This window comes from Nicotiana tabacum, chromosome 1 (assembly GCF_000715075.1).
Source record: "Nicotiana tabacum cultivar K326 chromosome 1, ASM71507v2, whole genome shotgun sequence".
NCBI lineage: Eukaryota > Viridiplantae > Streptophyta > Magnoliopsida > Solanales > Solanaceae > Nicotiana > Nicotiana tabacum.
The window spans coordinates 177,089,441-177,113,394 of record NC_134080.1 but is presented as its reverse complement, the minus strand read 5'-3'; positions in this window follow the sequence as shown (position 1 = coordinate 177,113,394).

Sequence of the window (23,954 nt, the reverse complement as noted above, 5' to 3'; positions counted from 1 at the left end):
AAAATAATAAATAAAAGGGGGAGCCTAAAAGAAGCCGGAATGACGCATGTCTTCGTTGCAGACATGTAGAAATTCATTTAACTGTATATGTGCATCATGCCCCAACGTGAGATTGCCTATCTGTTATTTGTTTCGAACTAACCACTTGTCTGCTGATGAGTCTTCCAGGTTTTAGAAAGGTAGTTGGTTTGGGGGAAGTCTGGCCTCGCATTCATATTTCACGAGGTCAAAAGGGAGTGTTCAGTTACCCGCTATTAAGACAAAGGGGGTATTCACACTTACTTCACAAGGTCGAAGGGGAATATAGCGATGTTTTCGGAAATTCCTTTGCCGACAATTCCCGTCCCTGATGAGAGTTCGATCTCGGCCGTCCCAACTTTCGAGTCAGCAACTACTGAGGAAAACAGAATCCTGAGGCTCCGCATGATGGAGATGTTGGATGACTGGCATAATGGAAGGGAACCACCAAGTATTATCCCTGGATTCCCTGAGTTGTTCCACAGAACAAGTGGGATTTCAAACATTCCCATAAGCTACCCAGCTACCCCGTTCGGGTACCCGGCCATTTCAGCCCACTCCGCAGGATCATCCTCTGAGTCTTGCCCTTGGATGTCAACGACGTATGTCGCTACAAGCATTTTCACCGCAGCGCCCTGTCCAATTATGGCACAGCCCGCTACACACAGGCCCAATTTTGACTCTTCCTCATTCACCTTTCCAGCTCCCTCTTTCTCATTGGAACCAACTCGATTCACCACCAACACTCCCCCTCAACAACCTCAATGTGAGTTTGCACTGGAGCAGGACCAAAACCCCAAAATTGCTGAACGAGATGAGATGGCCAAAAGAATGAGGAGCCTTGAGCAAAATTTGAAAAATATGCAAGGTTTGAGCGGACAGAAAAGCGTCTCCTATGCCGATCTATGCATGTTCCCTCACGTGCATCTCCCTGTGGGTTTCAAAACTCCAAAGTTTGAGAAGTACGACGGGCACGACGATCCCATTGCTCATCTCAAAAAATATTGCAACCAACTGCGGGGAGCCGGAGGCAAAGAGGAATTGCTAATAGCATATTTCGGGGAAAGTCTGGTAGAAATAGCCTCAGAATGGTACATGGACCAGGACATGTCCCGATGGCATGTCTGGGATGATCTCGCTAGAGATTTTGTGAGACAATTCCAATATAACATCGACATCGCACCAGACCGAAATTCTCTGTCGAACTTGAAAAAGAAACCTTCAGAAAGCTTCAGAGAGTATGCTATTAAATGGCGCGAGCAGGCGTCGAGGGTGAAGCCTCCCATGGATGAAGTGGAAATGGTCACTACCTTTCTCCAGGCTCAAGAGTCTGACTATTTCCAAAACATGATGTCAGCCATGGGAAAGCCGTTTGCAGAAGCAATTAAAATTGGAGAGTTGGTGGAGAATGGTCTGAAAACAGGTAGGATTTTGAGTCAAGCAGCCATAAGGGCGACCTCCCAAGCCGTCCAAAGCGGGTCTGGAGGAATGGCAAGAGGGAAGAAAAAGGAAGAAACAGCCATGGTAGCCTCAGAAGCAAGGGAATATCGTAATCCCAAGCCCCGTTTTCCGGAAAGAACCTCGCAACACTACTACCCCCACTCAAATGTGACATACGCTCCTCAGCCCTACATGGTCATGAGCACCCAGCCTTACGTCCAGCGGTCACAGCCAGCCAATCGGGGGCAAGCTCCACATCCTAGGAATCAGCCTCCTCACCCGCTACAATCCTCGACCTCCTCAGAATAATTTCCGTCCTCGGGAACCACCCAGGAGACCCAACTATACACCAATCGGTGAACCCTATTCCACCCTATTCCCTAAGCTTGTCCAGATGAATTTGTTGCAACCCATACCACCAAACGGGCAGAACCCGAGATCACCATCATATCAACGGGGTGTCAGATGTGCGTACCATTCAGGGGTAGAAGGGCACGACACCAACAACTACTGAACATTGAAACAAGCTGTAGAGAATCTGTTAGACCAAGGGAAGATTGTGTTGAAAGACGAGGATATCCCGAATGTGACCAATAATCCGCTGCCCGCCCACAACAACGGGCCGATAATTGGGATGATTTGTGAAGATGAGGAGATTGATCCGGCGCTTAAAGCCATAATTGCTATTGCTAATACAGAAAAGGAGCCCAGGGCAACTCCAGAGCAAGAAAAAGGAATAATTGATTTATCCAAGCAGGCCTCTATGGTATGGAGGACGATCAAACCACCTCGGCCGAACGAGCCAGTGTTTGTTGGACGCATACCACAGAAGCCAAGATACAACAAAGAGGAAGATGATGAGGTGTTCCCGCTCGAGGAGAGTGAGGAAATATGTGAGGCAACGAGGGAAAAGCTATGCGAAATACACATGGTCCAGCCAGGAGAGGGCACTAGCACCGCTGAAGTATCGTACATGGGACCAAGCACCAAGCTTCAAAAAAAGAAGGCTACGCCATTCTTGATCAAACGGAAGTCCTAATGAACCTGTCTTGCCACTTTCTCTGCATCACGAGTTACCCCAGGGTGTGACTCAGATGTTTTTCTTTAGTTTCATGTTTTTAATTTCCTGAATGTCAACCTTTTTCTTTATCTTCCCCAAAATGCCAAGAAATGAAATCATGTTTCATTACTTACTTTCTTCTTCTATGTTTTCTTTTTGTGTTCTCTTCAATTCTGATAAATGCAGCTTTAAATAACATGACATGTTTGCGGACTTCATGCCCGGATCACGAGAACTCCGCCAGACTTCAAATAATGAGTCAAAATTTGAGATATAAAGAATTCGAAAAGTAGGAACAACTAAAGAAAATTGGTTCATGGTTTGGAAAATGTCCGTCACTAAAGCAGAGTTTGAGGGCAGTAAATGGGTTTAGACCCGTACAGAATGTTAACCTTAATGACTGCGGTTTGTCACGAGCAATTGTACCAACAAAGAAGGTTCCATACGTCATTGAAAAACATTACCAAGAGGAGCATTTGTATCTGGGCGACGTCGAAAGAAATGACGTCAGCCTTGCTTGGAAAGCAGGTGCAGTGATATGTCTAAATCGCTCTGGCGATATTTTTGCACAGTTTGAGATGACGAAGGCTTTCATTCTCGCCACCCGAACACGATCGACCCTTTTGCAAACCCATTTGAGCCGATTACTCTCCTTTGATTACCCTCTTTGGAACCTGAAAATATTATTGAAAAAAAAAAGAAGGAATTGAAATGAGAAGAAAAATGAAAAAAAAAAGAAGAAAATATATATACAAAAAAGGGGACAATGAAAATGAAAAAAGGAAGAGAAGTGAAAAACAAAGCAAATCATGAAAAACACAAAAAAAAATGTGTGCCCGAACTACGTTTGACTTGATTCCGAAAGGATACGTAGGCAACCTCTCCTTGGGGTTCGGTCATACCAAAATAAAATCCAGGAATTCCCCCGAAAGTAAAACTGGGGCAGAAGTTATAATGATTCGGCAATGATCCCGCCCAAAAGGTTCCAAAGTTGTAGTTCAATCCACATTCTTTTCACCCCAAGCCTTTGTCCAAGTCCTTCTGATCAATCAGCAAAGCGTTTCAAAATGGAAAGTTGGAATTATTTGGGTCTGATACAACAAAATGAGGAGAATAAAATGAGAGAGTCTTGTCGGTGAAAACCTTTGGGCACCGTAAGGCGACGCGGGAAGAGAAATCGAAAATGAGAGAGCTTGTTTAGTAAAAACTCGCAAAGAGTGCTAGCAGGAGACAGTAAGAAGAGAAATGAGAGAGGTCGACTAGCGAAAACCCGCAAAGGGCGTTGTCGGCCAAAAAGATGATTCTACCTCAGAAAGTCCTGGCAAGGTTCCCGGGTTTTGAAAAACATAGATCTGTTTTGATTCATGAGGAAATGCAAGTTCTTGAAGGTCGGGCATCCAGTCCAAAAGGCATGTCATGTCAGTTGAAGCCACCTTCTTCTCTCCCCGAAAGGGACGCTTCTCTTTAAACTCATATGCTTTCCTTTACATAGTTTTCTTTGAGTTCCTTTTGATCTAACTCTTAATTCCGTAACAATTACAAAGAAAGGTGGCAGGACCGGTTTTTTTTTTTTACAGGGCCCCGTTTGGCAAAAGTCAAATAAAATGTACGGCCTCAGTGGCGCGTCAGTCCCATCCCGACTGGCCATGGTAGTTGATTTGCTTCCAAAGTAAAGACGTTCGAAAGAAAAGAAGAGCCTACGAAGGCAAAATAAAGTTGGAGAGGTTAAGTCCCACGCGATTAGCCACTACTGTTTAGGTTTGAGGATCAAAATCCCTGACACAAAACCGACAAATCCCCACAGGGCATCCCTTTGTTACAAATCCCCACGGAGTGTCCCCTTGTACAATTCCCCAAAGAGATCCGCCCCAGCACATCCCCAGCAAGTCTGCTTTAATCAAAAAAAAATCCTCACAGAGTTCGCATTGGACAAATACCTACGGAGATTCCCTTGTGCAAATCCCCACAGAGTCTCCCTAATAAAATCCCCACCGAAAATCCCCAAGCAGAACGAGACGGAAAAACCAAAGCCTTACAAGGCAAATCATCACAAAATCTGGAAATGCAAGTCTGAGTAGTCCAAAGGGTTTCGCATGTGAATCCAATCAATGGAAGAGTTTATCAACAAGAATTAGGCCAAGACAAAGCAATTGGAATAGTCAAGGTCCCCAAACCAACCGCCGTTTTCAAACTGACAATTTTTCTTTGTTTAGGAAAATTGAGATAGGTGCGACCCAAAGCAGCCGTGCAAGAAGCAGGTGTAGCCCAAAAGAAATAAAATGCGCAAGCATTGAAACAACCTTCCAGCGGAAAAACGACCAAAGGTAAGTTTCCCATAATATTTTGGTGCATTTTGATAAATAAAAGGAAATAAAAAAAAGGGGGGGTGAACAAAAGAAAAGAAAGAAGACAAGGAATAAAAATGAACATCCCAAAAAAAAAACAAATCATGGTAGCGTAGGACCTCATTCCTCGACTATCCCGGTATAAACCACGGATCTCCCTGGCATAACCCAAGGAGCTTTATCTACCCAAATCCCCGGCATAACCCGAGGACTCTTTCCGGCATAACCCGCTGACGTCCCCGGCATAATCCGAGGACTTTTTTCCCTTTCCGGCATAACCCGATGAACCTCCGGCATAACCCGATGATTTTCCCGACATAACTCGAAGACTCTTACCTTTTTTCCGGCATGATCCGATGAATCTTCCGGCATAACTCGATGAATCTTCCGGCATAACCCGATGAACCCTCCGGCATAACCCGACGAATCTTTCCGGTATAACCCGATGAATCTTCCGGCATAACCCGATGAATCTTCCGGCATAACCCGATGAACCCTCCGGCATAACCCGACGAATCTTTCCGGCATAACCCGATGAATTTTCCGGCATGATCCGATGAACCTTTCGGCATAACCCGATGAATCTTCCGACATAACCCGATGAACTTCCCGGCATGTTCCGATGAATTTTCCGGCATGATCCGATGAACCTTTTGGCATAACCTGATAAATCTTCCCGGCATGTTCCGATGAATTTTCCGGCATGATCCGATGAACCTTTCGGCATAACCCGATGAATCCTTTTGGCATAACCCGATAAATCTTTCGGCATAACCCGATAAATCTTCCCGGCATGTTCCGATGAATTTTCAGGCATGATCCGATGAATCTTCCGGCATAACCCAATGAATCTTCCGGCATAACCTAATGAATCTTTCGGCATAACCCGATAAATCTTCCCGGCATGTTCCGATGAATTTTCCGGCATGATCCGATGAATCTTCCAGCATAACCCGATGAACCCTCCGGCATAACCCGACAAATCTTTCCGGCATAACCCGACGAATCTGTCCGACGTAACCCGAATAGTGTCCAGCATAACCTGACAGCCTTCCCAATTTAGGACTCTGATCCCTAAGTTGAACCCCCCCCCCAGCTAGTCAGAATTAGGGCTCCAACCCTAAACTGAACTTTTTTCTTTAGTCAGCATTAGGGTTTTAAACCCTAAACTGAACTTTTCCTTTAGTCAGCATTAGGGTTTTAAACCCTAAACTGAACTTTTTCCTTTAGTCAGCATTAGGGTTTTAAACCCTAAACTGAACTTTTTCCATGTAGTCAGCATTAGGGTTTTAAACCCTAAACTGAACTTTTTTCCATTCAGTCAGCATTAGGGTTTTAAACCCTAAACTGAACTCTTTTCCTTTAGTTAGCATTAAGGTTTTAAACCCTAAACTGAACTTTTTCCTTTAGTCAGCATTAGGGTTTTAAACCCTAAACTGAACTTTTTCCATTCAGTTAGCATTAGGGTTTTAAACCCTAAACTGAACTTTTTCCATTCAGTCAGCATTAGGGTTTTAAACCCTAAACTGAACTCTTTTCCTTTAGTCAGCATTAGGGTTTTAAACCCTAAACTGAACTTTCCCTTTAGTCAGCATCAGGGTTTTAAACCCTAAACTGAACTTTTCCCTTTAGTCAGCATCAGGGTTCTAAACCCTAAACTGAACTCTTTTCCTTCAGTCAGCATTAGGGTTTTAAACCCTAAACTGAACTTTTTTCCTTTAGTCAGTATTAGGGTTTTAAACCCTAAACTGAACTTTTCCTTTAGTCAGCATTAGGGTTTTAAACCCTAAACTGAACTTTTCCTTTAGTCAGCATTAGGGTTTTAAACCCTAAACTGAACTTTTCCTTTAGTCAGCATTAGGGTTTTAAACCCTAAACTGAACTTTTTCCATCCAGTCAGCATTAGGGTTTTAAACCCTAAACTGAACTTTTTCCTTTAGTCAGCATTTGGGTTTTAAACCCTAAACTGAACTTTTTCCCTTCAATCAGCATTAGGGTTTTAAACCCTAAACTGAACTTCTGTCCATTCAGTCAGCATTAGGGCCCCAACCCTAAACTGAACTTTTCCCCAGTTGGTCAGCATTAGAGTTTCAACTCTAAACTGAGCTTCTCCCCAGCTAGTCGGCATTAGGGCTCCAACCCTGAACTGAACTATTTCCATCCCGCCAGCCTTAGGGCTCCAACCCTAAACTGAGCATTCATATCTTATGGCCGTACCATTGATCCAATCCTGGAATTGGCATTTTGGAAACTGAAATTTTCCAATTCTTTCATCAATTCTATGAACTTCCTGGCAAATAACTCACGAAATTTTTCCTAGTGAAACTGGGGCAGAAAATTTCGTTCGTTTGTTTTTCCTCGCAGGTCTGACCTCGAGCCACATGGATCGAAACGACCCACGAGATGAGTCTCAACTCAGAATCAAAGAAGAAAAAGACAAAAAGAAGATGTCCCGAGATACCGGAGAAAATGGAAGGCGGATCGCTCCAAGACTTGATCAAGGTCCCGAACTCTTCCAATCACGTCTCACTCAGTATCCCAGAGATTAAACAAGCACCTACAACTCGCAAGCACCAAGATTCGGATCGAAGTCTCCAAGCAAAATCAGCTAAGACCCAAGATCAAGTCGCAAAAGAATCATAGATAGGAATCTTGTAACTAGCAGTTGACATGCATATAAGTATTTAGTTCAGTTTCAATTTTTCTTTGGTTATAATAAGGCGGTCAGTAAAGCAACGGTGACAACAGCAACAGCAGTAACAGCAAGCATTGCAATCCCATGGTAGTCCCAGCTGCCAAAATTTCCCGAACTACATTGACTTGATTCCTGTTTAACCCAGGATATGTAGGAAATCTTCGAAGAAAGATTCGGTCAAATCTTTCAAAAAAAAATGCTTCACACGGAGTAGTCCAATAGGCAAAAGTCGCTCATATCCGCTCACTTTATCTTTGCACGAAAACTCTTCGTGTTTCCGAACAAAGAGGGGCAGCTGTGAGCACGTGATTTTTGTTTTCGCGACAATCACTCCAAAAGAAACGAAAATAATAGCAATTGGTCTTGCTGTACAATTTTTGGATTTTTACGTGACATTTTGTTAATTATCTATGATTTTGCCCATTTTTATTTTTATTGAAACAAAACACAAAAAATGTGTGTCATGTGTAGTTTGAACCGTAATCCGGTCATTAAATGGAAAATCATAAAATATGCATTTTATGTCGTGATTGTTGCCTTGGTTGATTTTACCTACTTTAAATATTTTAATAAGCGTGTAATAATTACATTAAGTGTTAATTAATGGTGTTTAATTTTATTTAATTAGGTTTTGTGTTTAAGAAAAATTAGATAAAAGAAAGGGTACAATTTGTTTTAAATAAATTTGGGCTGATTCCCCATTTCAAAATCTGAGGCCCAAACGAGCAGCCCAAGCCACCAGTCCAAACAGCCCATCTCCAGGCCACAAAAACGACGTAGTTTGACACCAAAACTACGTCGTTTCAATGCCAATCCATCTCGACCATCAAACCAAACTGATCCAACGGTCCAGATCTCTCACCCATAATCCCATTACCCGACCCGTTACCCGAACCAACCCTGACCCTTACTAAGCCAAACGACACCGTTTCATTTAAGCCTTCAGATCCAAGCCGTTGATCTCGATTGATCCAACGGCTGAGATCAAGCCATCCACCCCATATATAAGCTTTCCACTCATACCCCACCCCCTATCCAAATACCCCTCCTTCGTCCTCATCCTTTCCAACAGACCCAAACCCCGGAACCCTAGCTGCCCCCTTTCCCCTCACCATTAATCCCGACGGCATGGACGCCGGTGACCCCCACTTTAACACCATAGGACCGCCTCACCACCCTGAACATAGATTTGTTGTCCTTTGGTCTCGAATCCCCTCCCACCTTCTCGAATCTTCATTTGAAGATTCGAGTCGGACCTCGACTTACACCGATCTACCCCAGCTTCACACCAGATAGTCCCCGTACCTCCCTTGTGACCAAACCATGCTTGGTTTGGTCCGAATCTAACCGTGGAAACCCAAATCCTAAATCTGCCATCTAGGAACCCTAGAAACCCCGAGCCTGGTCTGTGTCCGTTTGAGCCAAGTTGATTAGGGTCTAATGGACCTTAATCGGAGTGTTCTCAGTTGAGAACACTTCGATTAAAGTCCGTTCAACCCCAAGAAGGGTCTTTTCAAATACGAGCTAAGGCTTCCTGATTTTCCAGGGCTTTAAGGTAGGTGTGTTTTTCTTTTCCTTGATTCAGTACATGTGTTGTTACAGGTCTGTTCGTATGGCCAAAAGTTTTGTTTAATTTGTGTCTTTAAAATTTTATCAACTGTTGTTGTCCACCTCTATGTTTGATCGAGTCTGTCTTCTATTCACTGATAATGTGTATATGTTTATGTGTTGTGCAATCAATTGAACTTTAAATTTGACTGATTAATTGATTCCCTGGTACAATTTTTGCTTAGTCAGTACAATTCGAATCATGTGTTTGATATTGTTAGATGTCTGATCATGGTTTTCGATTGTACATTTTATAATTAGTATAGTCGATTCGATACGTATAGTTGAATAGTTTCAGCTGTTTGAATAATAACAATTTGATCTGTTTCTGTTAAGCATTGTCTGAATCAATCAGGAATTGAGTTTAGCTACTTATAATTGATGTATTTGAATCAGAAATTTGAGGATTTGTTTTTTAGTTGCAGTCTGAAATGGGGGGCATGTGCATTTGTGCACAGCATGTGCATTAAGGCCTTTTTAAAGTTAAATAGTGTGACAGCATATGCTGTCAGGTTATATTCCTGCTGCCCATGTCTACTTTTAGTTTAATAAAAGGATAAGGGGGACTGTCAGGGAAGATCATGGGGGGTTCCTAATTTTAAATGTTTGAGTGGGAAAAACAGCTGAAAAGGAATAGGTTCTGAGTTGTTTAAACAGGTTGTGAAAGCTGATGTTAGGCTATAAAAGGGAAAAGAACTTCCATTAGTGGAGGAGACTGAATTTTGAAAAGAAAAACACAGATAGATTTTGGACTGAAAATTAGATTGGATTTTGAGGGGTTTAAGAAAGCATTAGATACAGAGAGAAATACCACAGAATAGGCATATACAGACACATACACAAGAAAAAAAACATACAGAAAAACCAGAAACTGTTTCTTCCTACTGTTGTTTGGGTTTCATTTGTTTTCAACTTGTTCAAACAATTCTGATTCTTTGAAGTTCCAATTGAGTCTACTGGTTGAGTGTTTTCATTGGTTTATTGCTGGTTCTGGTCTGCCTGGAGTTCTGATTCTACTCCACTGTGTGCTGCTGTCATTTGGTTACTTTTTCTATCGGCTATAGTTGCATTCTTGCACTCGAGCCTGTTCTGCTGTGTTGCTTTGTTGCTGCTGTTATTTTGTTCCTGCTGCTGCTGATTTTCCCTGTCTTCCTCCTCTTCTCTTTTGCATTTTCAGCGTTCCAGGTACACATTTCGAACCTCACATTGGTGTAGCTGATTGTAACAATGAAAGGCATGAATTGAAAGATCTGAAGAATTTTTAATCGTCTGTTGCCTTACTTACAGCTTTGCAAATCTTTTTTTTAAAGTTGTATAAATTCTTTAATTATAGTCCAATAGAAAACACATTAGTAAGTTTGTACTTAATCAAAAATATTCTTGTCTAACATTGCGATATGGTTTGATGGCAGTACATATGATGTAGTCGTATAATTTATGGAATGTGCCATCATTTGTAGAATTGTTAATTCAAACTCTTCCTCCAATTATGTTTTGAGCATGTAGGGTGAATGGTTTCTTGAAAGATCTTGCTAAGTACAACACAGTTTTAAGTTTGGGAGCTTCAGTTTCGGTAGGCAGTTCTAGGATGAGTTCTGAATATTATTAGTAGCACCATCTAATGAGTGACTTTGTTAATCTTGCTTAAACCAATTCAAAGTTTAACTCGAGGAGTATTCGGGGCTAAGTATAGTGTTTCATCAATCTCGTATATAATTCTTCTATCAAATTAAAAGCATGTTCCATGAGGTATAACGTTTCTTCACTCCGTAAATGATTAAGCAGATAACTAATAAAAATCCGGATTTGGCCAAAGCACACAATTGAATTAGCACGTATCTTTTTCTTCTATTTTTAGAGACGAACATAATAGAAATGTAGTCATTTTAGGATATTCCTTCTGAAATAATGAGGCGAGCCTCGCCAAATAAAAATGCAAATTGTGGGGCCCTCAATAATTAACCATAATAAATACTTAGAATTCGTGACGGGCTGTTTAGCAGATTTCACTGCCTTCCCCAAAAATGATAACGCGTTAGACTCTTTAGGCGCGACTTAATTAAATTACGTTCTTAAATTCGGGTGCGCATTTATGTGACCCAAATCCAAATCTCAACGGAGTTGAAATGCGTTAACAACTACGGGTGCATTGATTGTGACGTGGTTCAAGATGCATTTTCACAATGTTGCAATTCTATAAATTTTTTTTTTTAATAAAAGCGGTTTAAACTTAATAAAAGCACGTAAGTCGTAACATGTTTTTAAATCAGATATTTAGCCATTGTAATAATTTAAGCGACCGTGCTAAAACTACGGGATTCGAGGATGCCTAACACCTTCCCTCGGGTCAACAGAATTCCTTACTTAGAATTTCTGGTTCGCAGACTTCATTTGGAAAAGTCGAAAATTTCCTCGATTTGGGATTCAAGATAAACCGGTGACTTGGGACACCAAAAGCCAAACCTTTCCCAAGTGGCGACTCTGAATTAAAATAAATAATCCCATTTCGAATATTGTCACTTAAATTGGAAAAACTCCCTCGCGCATTTAACCCTTCGGGGCGGGGCGCGCAAAAAGGAGGTGTGACAATATCGAATATAGCTTATATATATATATATACATATATTAATTGATATAAGTCGAGACGTTTTAATTTATTGTTAATATATATACATGCATATGAGTAGGTTATAAGTCGATGAATCAATTTACAAGTGTATCAATACCTAAAAGAACCCGTCCCTGTGTTCCGAGCGCTTCATGTTCTTATATATATATATATATATATATACACTATACTATATATATAGTATAGTGTATTATATAATACACTATACTATACACTTAGTATATATAATACACTTAGTATATATATACTATACTATACTATGCACTAAGTATTAGTGCATTAGCTAATATTATATCGAATATAGCTTTTATATATATATATATATTAATTGATATAAGTCGAGACGTTTTCATTTATTGTTAATATATATATATATATATATATATATATATATAGGTTATAAGTCAATGAATCAATGTATAAGTGTATTAGGTAATACTGTATCGAATATAGCTTATATATATATATATATATATATATATATATATATATATATATATATATACTATATTATACTATATATATCGAATATACCTTGATATATAATACACTTAGTATATATACTATACTATACTATACTATACTATACTATACTATACTATACTATACTATATATATATATATATATATATATATATATATATATATATATATATATATATATATATATATATATATATATATATATATATATATATATATATATATATATATATATATATATATATATATATATATATATATATATATATATATATATATATATATATATATATATATATATATATATATATATATATATATATATATATATATATATATATATATATATATATATATATATATATATATATATATATATATATATATATATATATATATATATATATATATATATATATATATATATATATATATATATATATATATATATATATATATATATATATATATATATATATATATATATATATATATATATATATATATATATATATATATATATATATATATATATATATATATATATATATATATATATATATATATATATATATATATATATATCGAATATACCTTGATATATAATACACTATACTATACACTTAGTATATATAATACACTATATATATAAAAGCTATATTCGATATAATATTAGCTAATGCACTAATACTTAGTGCATAATATAGTATAGTATATATATACTATACTATAATCATATATATACTAAGTGTATTATATATACTAAGTGTATAGTATAGTGTATTATATATCAAGGTATATTCGATATATATAGTATAATATAGTATATAGTATATAAGCTATATATATATATATATATATATATATATATATACATATATATATATATAGTTGTCACGACCCCAACCCCGGTCATGATGGCGTCCAACACACTGCTAGGCAAGCCCGACCATTCAACAACATTATCCCAAATTCTTATTCAGATTATAGATAAATATCACAGAGAATTTACTAAGTCATTTCATTCAAGTGTATAATTAATAATAAAATCTACGGAAGTTCAATTAAAATACCACACCATAGCCCAACAGAATCCGGTGTCACGAATATGAGCCTCTAATACAGAATATCCACCTATTACAAGTTTGTCTAGGAAAAATACGGAATAAAAGATAGAGATAGAGGGGAGAGATCAAGGCTGCGAACGCCATGCAGCTACTTCAATAATCCCGGATACTGCCTGCTCAGCTAAACAATTCCTCACTTAGCCTGTGGTGTACCTGGATCTGCACGCAAGGTGCAGGGAGTAATGTGAGTACTCCGACCCAGTGAGTAATAAACATAAATAAAGGCTGAGAATAAGAAATCATGGAAAAATACAAAGTAAACTATAACTGGCAGTTTAGAACAACAAATAGTGAAGCAACAAGTCAATTAAGTTAGAGTACCAAATACTGTGACAGGTATAACAGATAAAAACAAATGCATGAGTGCAATGCAATGCATATGATGGTACACTCTAGTACCCACTGCGGCGTGCAGCCCGAGCCATCCATTTATTTATCGTCGACGGCGCTCACTGGGGGTGTGTGCAGACTCCGGAGGTGCTCCTACAGCCCAAGCGCAATATCAAGCCATCTCGTGACATCAAATCTAGGCCCTCGGCCTCATATCAATCTCGGTATAATCACCCAGGCTCTCGGCCTCAATATCAATGTAATCAACCAGGCTCTCGGCCTCAATATCAATGTAATCAACTAGGCTCTCGGCCTCAATAACAATATAACACTGCTGCGGCGCGCAGCCCGATCCATGCTCAGTCCAGAAATCATCATAAGCCCCTTGGGCATTTGTAAAACAGTAGTTCTCAGCCCGAAATATCATTTAGAAATATCATTTAAGTTTTCAAGTCTTAGAAAGATGGTTGAGTTTGCAAAACAGTATTTAAAACCTTGGACTGAGATCAAATGATATGCAAAATATGTGAAAACAATGATATCAATCCCTGAAGGATTCAAATAATTGGCAAGAAGCCCAAATGTAACAATCAAATCTAAGTAAGGATGATTCTCAATTTAGTTCAAGTAGAAAACACGGTAAAAACATCTCTCGGGATGGACCAAGTCACAATCCCCAATGGTGCTCTACCCCACGGACGTTATCCGGCGTGCAAGTCACCTCAATATAGTATTACGATGTGAAATTCCGGAGTTTCAAACCCTCAGGACATCATTTACATCAATTACTCACCTCAAGACGGTCAAAGTCTAGCTCGCTATGCCCTTGCCTCTCAAATTACCCTCCTCGTGCGACGAATCTGCCCAAAATCACAACGAATATGTCGCATTATGCTAAAGAGACAATACCCAATCGAAAGCAATCGAAAAACATCAAAATTCACGAATTTGACAAAACCCGAGCCCCAGGCCCACGTATCAAAAAATCAGAAAATTAACATCACCGGATTCCTTGTCTCGCCACGAGTCTAACCATACAAATTTTACCAAAATCCGACATCGGATTGGCTTTCAAATCTTAAAAATTCATCTTTAGGGAATTTTAGAAAATCATCCATTTCTCTTCAAATATCAATAATCTAAAGCCAAAAATGAAGATTTATTCATGGAATATAATCACAAGAGAGTCAAGAACACTTACCCCAAGAATTCCCATAACTTCTCACTCAAAATTGCCCAGAATCCGAGCTTGAAAGTCCAAAAAATGAAAGAAAATCGGACTGCTCTTTCTCTACACTGTCCAGAATTTTCGGCTACTGTTCACGGGGTACTGTTCACGGGGTACTGTACACGGTACTGTTCACGGGGTACTATTTCTGCAATTTTCTCCAATTTTCCTAAGTCCGAAATCACTCTGAGACACCTCCGAAACACTCCCGAGCCCTCGGGGCTCCTAACCAAACACATACACTAACTCAACAACATCCTACAAGCTTAACCGTGCGATCAAATCGCCAAAATAATGTCATATACCACGAATTAAGCTTTAAAATCCAAGAATTCTTTCAAATTTCATAAAACATCAAATTTTCCATTTTGAGTCCGAAACACATCAAAACGTCGTCCGTTTTCAACCAAACTTTACAGAAAGTGCTTAAACCATATATAAGACCTGTACTGGGTGCTGAAACCAACATACGGGCTCGATACCATCACTTTCTAATCAAATTTCATTTCCATTTTCCTTAAATATTTTCAGAAAGCAATTTTTACTCAAAAATTCATTTCTCGGGCCTGGGACATCGGAATTCGATGATTCTTATTCCTATGAGTCAAAAATAATAATACAAACATAGCTCTTTAGTCGAAACTCAATTCAGAGCTCATTTGCTTAATTCAATACCCATTTCGCTCGTTAAACAATTAACTCATGTTTCGCATCAAAACCCAATCGCGACTTGATGAAATTAGTCCAAACTTTCCTGATCACTCCTATAATTCATTATCAAAATTCCAGAAGTCCCAAAATCAAATTTCAATCTCTAGAACTAAAAATGAACCTTTGGATCATTACATGCTCATAATCGAAACGCCAAAATCTTCCAAAAACTCTTCCAAAACATATTCGAGCCTCATGGGACCCCAACTAAACATGCCAACATAACTCATAACATCATTCAAACCAGTTCCAATCATCAAAATATCTCAAACATCAAATTACCCAAAACTCATCGAATTCAAGCCTAAGTTTCCAAAAACTTCCGAAATACACTTTCGACCAAAAACCCAACCAAATGATGTCCGAATAACCTGAAATTTTGCACACACATCAAAAATGACATAACAAAGCTACATCAACTCTCGGAATTCCATTCCGACCCTCGGATCAAAATCTCACCTATCAACCGGAATTCGCCAAAATACTGACTTCGCCAGTTCAAGCCTAATTCTATACCTGACCTCCAAAACCACTTCCGATCACACTTCTAAGTCAAAAATCACCTCCCGGAGCTAATCGAACCGTCAGAATTTACATCCGAGCCCTCTAACTCATAAGTCAATATCCGGTTGATTTTTCCAACTAAGCCTTCTTAAAAGAGACTAAGTGTCTCATTTCTTATCAAAACTACTCCAAACCAACTCGATCACATAAGATACCGATAATAAAGCATAAAGAAGCTGAGAATGGAAAAAATGGAGCAGTAACCTATGAGATGACGGGTCGGGTCGTCACATCCTCCCTAACTTAAACAAACGTTCGAGACGAACGTGCCCAGAGTTGTCCCAAAAGCCAAAAAATCGCTTAGTAACCTCGCCACGCATATACCCGGGGGTGATCCCACGTCACCTTATCTCATATAGGCCCGATAACACATTGTAACTAAAATTTTGCAATCTAATCTAGCCCATAATCCATAGGACCACGTTTCCACTTTTGAAATCTTTCATATGATCAGAATCCCACATTTATACTATGAATAAGCTCGAACAAGCTGTAATAACCCACACCTGCAACCTCAGGTGCTATTACATGATAGACCACATAACTCAAACGCTTGTAGTGATAACTCCTAATCACAGCAGCTGCACACAACACCCCAATGCCGATAGAAAAACTCTTATCAACTAAAGTCTCATCTCACACTTTCATATGCTGCCAATGATAACTAAATCACGCGGTAAACCATAACCATTTCCCATATCAACCAAGTGCAATTTGATGTCTAGTACCACAAGCGAATAATCATGCCCACGGAGAAGTACATAATACAATGCCATACCAGTAAACCTCACTATTGCACCATCCGGTTACCCCAGAAAGGGAAAATACCTCAAAGAAGAGAGCCGCTTTGCAAGTTCCACAAGTACCACCCCAACGATATACTATGAGCTCGTCAATCACAGTGGAACCAAGATACATGAATAGAATAATAATAACCGGCTCTTCTATAGCTCACATTGACATTAACTTCACGAGCAACTTAGTTGCCAATAACATAATCCACCTGGCACGGTCACAGGACCTCCAATCCAAGCATATCATATAGAAGTAATCCAGCAAGTACACATGTATATGCTAAGTGAAACAAGATTCTCATGCTCCTGGACTGGCATAAATAACACTCTATATCGTAGGCATGAGCAAACTGCGTTGTCATAGCTCAAATCAGCAAGTTAACACAGAATTGGTAATTACCAAGTTTGTTCTGGAATTTAGCATCTTGGAAATATCAAGTATAGTCCAGATAGTTCTTAACAGAGTTACGAATACGAGAAACATTATACCTTTAAGGTCAATATCCCACTATAGGCATATCATAGCCTACGTATCTTCCGAGCACGAATATTGGCTCGGTGCTTGCACACAGGTTCAAACCTCACATATATCCGCGCTCACAGCATATAGTTATCACCATCAATTAGATCGACTAGTGCATCCAATGAGTTAGATAAATACTCTCCTCAACATGCCACAATCTCGAAATAGTATATTTTTGAGAATTCCCTGTCTCCAAATTCATAGATCACATAAATCACTGTAACTGATCACAACCTCAGCACCCAAATGACTGACACATCCCTCAAGTACGATCATCCCAAGATAATTATTTTCAAATTTTTTTCTAAACACATAACAAGATCGAAATATTGGTAGTCGATCAACCAAGTGAGCGTTGAAACGCCAATAGACATCTGCTAATCAGAATGTAATGTGCACCCTTCTCAGGCCTTATCGAGCAGTTATAACATTCAATCTAAGTATCTGAAACTGACTATTCTATCCAGTATTCATGTCCTTTTCTTCAAGAATGAACTGCCACCTCGTACATGAAAATATTAAACATGCACGGATACCACGTCTATTATGCCATCATTTTGCAAACGCAAGAATATCATTAGAATTTCCGGGCTATAGGAAAATTACATTCCGGCAATTAGAAATCTTCTATTTTCTCCCATTTAGGAGGGGTTCAAAATATACAATATGTTCTGCGCACCGGTAGAAGATATCCGGCTTGAACCATGGTAAAAACCATCAAGAAAACTTTCAAATCTGTTCGCACATAACCGAACTATCAATACGAGGCAAATGGTACTTGTTCTTCACTGTTACTTTATTCAATTGCCTGTAATCAATGCACATTCTCATTGTGCTATCCCCCTTCTTCACAATTAAGATTGGTGCACCCCAAGGTGACACACTAGGCCGAATGAACCCCTTTTTTTTTCTAGGAGTTCCTGAAGCTGCTCTTTCAATTCCTTCAGCTCCGCTGGTGCCATACGATACGGTGGAATAGAAATGGGCTGAGTGCCCGGCACCAAGTCAATACCGAAATCAATATCCTTGTTCGGTGTCATGCCCGACAGGTCTGCAGGAAATACATTGGGAAAAATCCCTCACAACTGTGACAGAATCAATACTAGGGGTCTCAGCTCCAACATCTCGCACAAAAACTAGATATGACAGACAACCTTTCCCAACCATACGCTGGGCTTTCAAGAAAGAAATTACTCTGCTAGGAACATAATCAGTCATACCACGCCACTCGATCCGCGGTACACCTGGCATAGCCAAAGTAACTGTCTTAGCATGACAGTCTAGAATAACATGACACAGAGATAACCAATCCATGCCCAATATAACATCAAAATCCACCATGCTCAATAGCAATAGATCAACTCGGGTCTCCACACCCTCAATAATCACAACACATGACCGGTACACACGGTCCACAGCAACAGTATCGCCCACCGGGGTAGATATATGAACAGATAAAGAAAGAAACTCCAGGGGCGTACCCAAATAATGAGAAAAATATGAGGACACATTAGAATAGGTGGAATCGGGATCGAATAATACAAAGGCATCTTTGTGGCAGACTGGAACAATTCCTATAATGACATCATCTGAAGCAATAACATCTGTCCTTCCTGGAATAGCATAAAAATGGCCCGGCCACCGCCTAATCGACCTTAAATCTCCGTAAGCCATAATTGACTTACCAACACACCTCAAACTGGAACCAATATAGCACATAACCGTGCAATCAACTTAATTAATAGCAAACTCCCCAACTTGGCTCAAAGCCATAGATCAAAACGCACTTAATAATTCACAACGCATATACTCTATTGTTGTCGTAATACCATAGTGAGTTTAAACTCACTCCTTCATAAGCTTGTGGAAACACGAATCATCTGGAATTTTAACTCTTCTGCAATTCTTGCATTCACTCACACAACAGTTAAGCCCACTCTTTAGGCGGCCCAATTTAGATTTCAATGCATATTCTTCACTTGTAAATGAGATCTTCTAATAGACAACATAAGGATCACACCACCTTAGAACACTCCTCAGGAGATAACCCACCTGCTTCACCTCCAATTAACATTTTTGTATACCTTCCACGGTCATACACATTACACAATCACTTAATCTTCCTGAGTCTAAACTCATACCGTAACATGATATTTACTTCACTACAAATAGGAGACATGAAAAGATTCTCCACGCACCCATAACTCGGGGCTACACATCTAATCACAATGAAAATCAAACACTTAATAGTTCATCTATCATCCTGCCACCTTTCCTCGTCACTTCCAAGTCATATAAATACGCCTCGCAGTACTAATATACTCATCACATAGCCACAACCATCATTTCCACTAACAGGGACACTACCGAACATATAAGTTCAAAAACACTTGTTCACACAATCAGCACCTCGGCGCTCCCGCTATAGGCAAAGATCCAACCTCAAGTCCTCCAGACTGGCCCACCATAAACTCACAGAGATAACACCTCGCCCCTCGATCGTGGAATCACAAGCCATCGAGGCACATCTGATACTGAGCGCCCATGCGCGCATACGAACGCGTGGAAGGAATTTCAAAAGTTTCTTTTCAAGATGAATCAAGGACGCACGATAAAAATTCAGGAATGTGAAGTTTTCCTAAAGGTTCTGCAGCCTCTCGAGGATAAATACAGACGTTTCCGTACCGATCCGCGAGACTCTACTAAACCGGCTCATGACTCGCGCGACCAAGTAACCTAGGCTCTGATACCAACTTGTCACGACCCCAACCCCGGTCATGATGGCGCCCAACACACTGCTAGGCAAGCCCGACCATTCAACAACATTATCCCAAATTCTTATTCAGATTATAGATAAATATCACAGAGAATTTACTAAGTCATTTCATTCAAGTGTATAATTAATAATAAAATCTACGGAAGTTCAATTAAAATACCACACCATAGCCCAACAGAATCCGGTGTCACGAATATGAGCCTCTAATACAGAATATCCACCTATTACAAGTCTGTCCAAGAAAAATACGGAATAAAAGATAGAGATAGAGGGGAGAGATCAAGGCTGCGAACGCCATGCAGCTACTTCAATAATCCCGGATACTGCCTGCTCAGCTAAACAATTCCTCACTTAGCCTGTGGTGTACCTGGATCTGCACGCAAGGTGCAGGGAGTAATGTGAGTACTCCGACCCAGTGAGTAATAAACATAAATAAAGGTTGAGAATAAGAAATCATGGAAAAATACAAAGTAAACTATAACTGGCAGTTTAGAACAACAAATAGTGAAGCAACAAGTCAATTAAGTCAGAGTACCAAATACTGAGACAGGTATAACAGATAAAAACAAATGCATGAGTGCAATGCAATGCATATGATGGTACACTCTAGTACCCACTACGGCGTGCAGCCCGAGCCATCCATTTATTTATCGTCGACGGCGCTCACTGGGGGTGTGTGCAGACTCCGGAGGTGCTCCTACAGCCCAAGCGCAATATCAAGCCATCTCGTGACATCAAATCTAGGCCCTCGGCCTCATATCAATCTCGGTATAATCACCCAGGCTCTCGGCCTCAATATCAATGTAATCAACCAGGCTCTCGGCCTCAATATCAATGTAATCAACTAGGCTCTCGGCCTCAATAACAATATAACACTGCTGCGGCGCGCAGCCCGATCCATGCTCAGTCCAGAAATCATCATAAGCCCCTTGGGCATTTGTAAAACAGTAGTTCTCAGCCCGAAATATCATTTAGAAATATCATTTAAGTTTTCAAGTCTTAGAAAGATGGCTGAGTTTGCAAAACAGTATTTAAAACCTTGGACTGAGATCAAATGATATGCAAAATATGTGAAAACAGTGATATCAATCCCTGAAGGATTCAAATAATTGGCAAGAAGCCCAAATGTAACAATCAAATCTAAGTAAGGATGATTCTCAATTTAGTTCAAGTAGAAAACACGGTAAAAACATCTCTCGGGATGGACCAAGTCACAATCCCCAATGGTGCTCTACCCCACGGACGTTATCCGGCGTGCAAGTCACCTCAATATAGTATTACGATGTGAAATTCCGGAGTTTCAAACCCTCAGGACATCATTTACATCAATTACTCACCTCAAGACGGTCAAAGTCTAGCTCGCTATGCCCTTGCCTCTCAAATTACCCTCCTCGTGCGACGAATCTGCCCAAAATCACAACGAATATGTCGCATTATGCTAAAGAGACAATACCCAATCGAAAGCAATCGAAAAACATCAAAATTCACGAATTTGACAAAACCCGAGCCCCAGGCCCACGTATCAAAAAATCAGAAAATTAACATCACCGGATTCCTTGTCTCGCCACGAGTCTAACCATACAAATTTTACCAAAATCCGACATCGGATTGGCTTTCAAATCTTAAAAATTCATCTTTAGGGAATTTTAGAAAATCATCCATTTCTCTTCAAATATCAATAATCTAAAGCCAAAAATGAAGATTTATTCATGGAATATAATCACAAGAGAGTCAAGAACACTTACCCCAAGAATTCCCATAACTTCTCACTCAAAATTGCCCAGAATCCGAGCTTGAAAGTCCAAAAAATGAAAGAAAATCGGACTGCTCTTTCTCTACACTGTCCAGAATTTTCGGCTACTGTTCACGGGGTACTGTTCACGGGGTACTGTACACGGTACAGTTCACGGGGTACTATTTCTGCAATTTTCTCCAATTTTCCTAAGTCCGAAATCATGCCGAGACACCTCCGAAATACTCCCGAACCCTCGGGGCTCCTAACCAAACACATACACTAACTCAACAACATCCTACAAACTTAACCGTGAGATCAAATCGCCAAAATAACGTCATATACCACGAATTAAAGCTTTAAAATCAAAGAATTCTTTTAAATTTCATAAAACATCAAATTTTCCATTTTGAGTCCGAAACACGTCAAACAACGTCAGTTTTCAACCAAACTTTACAGAAAGTTCTTAAACCATATATAAGACCTGTACCGGGTGCCGAAACTAAAATACGGGCTCGATACCATCACTTTCTAATCAAATTTCATTTCCATTTTACTTAAATATTTTCAGAAAGCAATTTTTACTCAAAAATTCATTTCTCGGGCCTGGGACCTCGGAATTCGATGATTCTTATTCCTATGAGTCACAAATAATAATACGAACATAGACCTTCAGTCGAAACTCAATTTGGAGCTCATTTGCTCAGTTCAATACCCATTTCGCTCGTTAAACAATTAACTCATGTTTCGCGTCAAAACCCAATCGCGACTTGATGAAATTAGACCAAACTTTCCAGATCACTCCTATAATTCATTATCAAAATTTCGGAAGTCTCAAAATCAAATTTCAATCTCTAGAACTAAAAATGGACCTTTGGATCATTACATGCTCATAATCGAAACGCCAAAATCTTCCAAAAACTCTTCCAAAACATATTCGAGCCTCATGAGACCCCGACTAAACATGCCAACATAACTCATAACATCATTCTAACCTGTTCCAATCATCAAAACACCTCAAACAATATCAAATTACCCAAAACTCATCGAATTCTAGCCTAAGTTTCCAAAAACTTCCGAAATACACTTTCGATCAAAAACCCGACCAAATGATGTCCAAATAACCTGAAATTTTGCACACACATCAAAAATGACATAACGAAGTTACATCAACTCTCGGAATTCCATTCCGACACTCGAATAAAAATCTCACCTATCAACCGGAATTCGCCAAAATATTGACTTCGCCAGTTCAAGCCTAATTCTACACCGGACCTCCAAAACCATTTCCGATCACACTCCTAAGTCAAAAATCACCTCCTGGAGCTAACCGAACCGTCAGAATTCAAATTCGAACCTTCTAACTCATAAGTTAATGTCCGGTTGACTTTTCCAACTTAAGCCTTCTTAAAAGAGACTAAGTGTCTCATTTCTTATCAAAACCACTCCAAACCAACTCGATCACATAAGATACGGATAATAAAGCATAAAGAAGCTAAGAATGGGAAAAACGGAGCGGTAACCTAGGAGATGACGGGTCAGGTCGTCACAATAGCTTATATACTATATACTATATTATACTATATATATCGAATATACCTTGATATATAATACACTTAGTATATATACTATACTATACTATACTATGCACTAAGTATTAGTGCATTAGCTAATATTATATCGAATATATATATATGTTAATATATATATAGGTTATAAGTCGATGAATCAAATTACAAGTGTATCAATACCTAAAAGAACCTGTCCCTGTGTTCCGAGCGTTTCATGTTCTTATATATATATATATATATATATATATATATATATATATATTTATAGACATACACGCACGCTTCGTAGTACTGCTTAACTGCATATATAGCATGTTAGA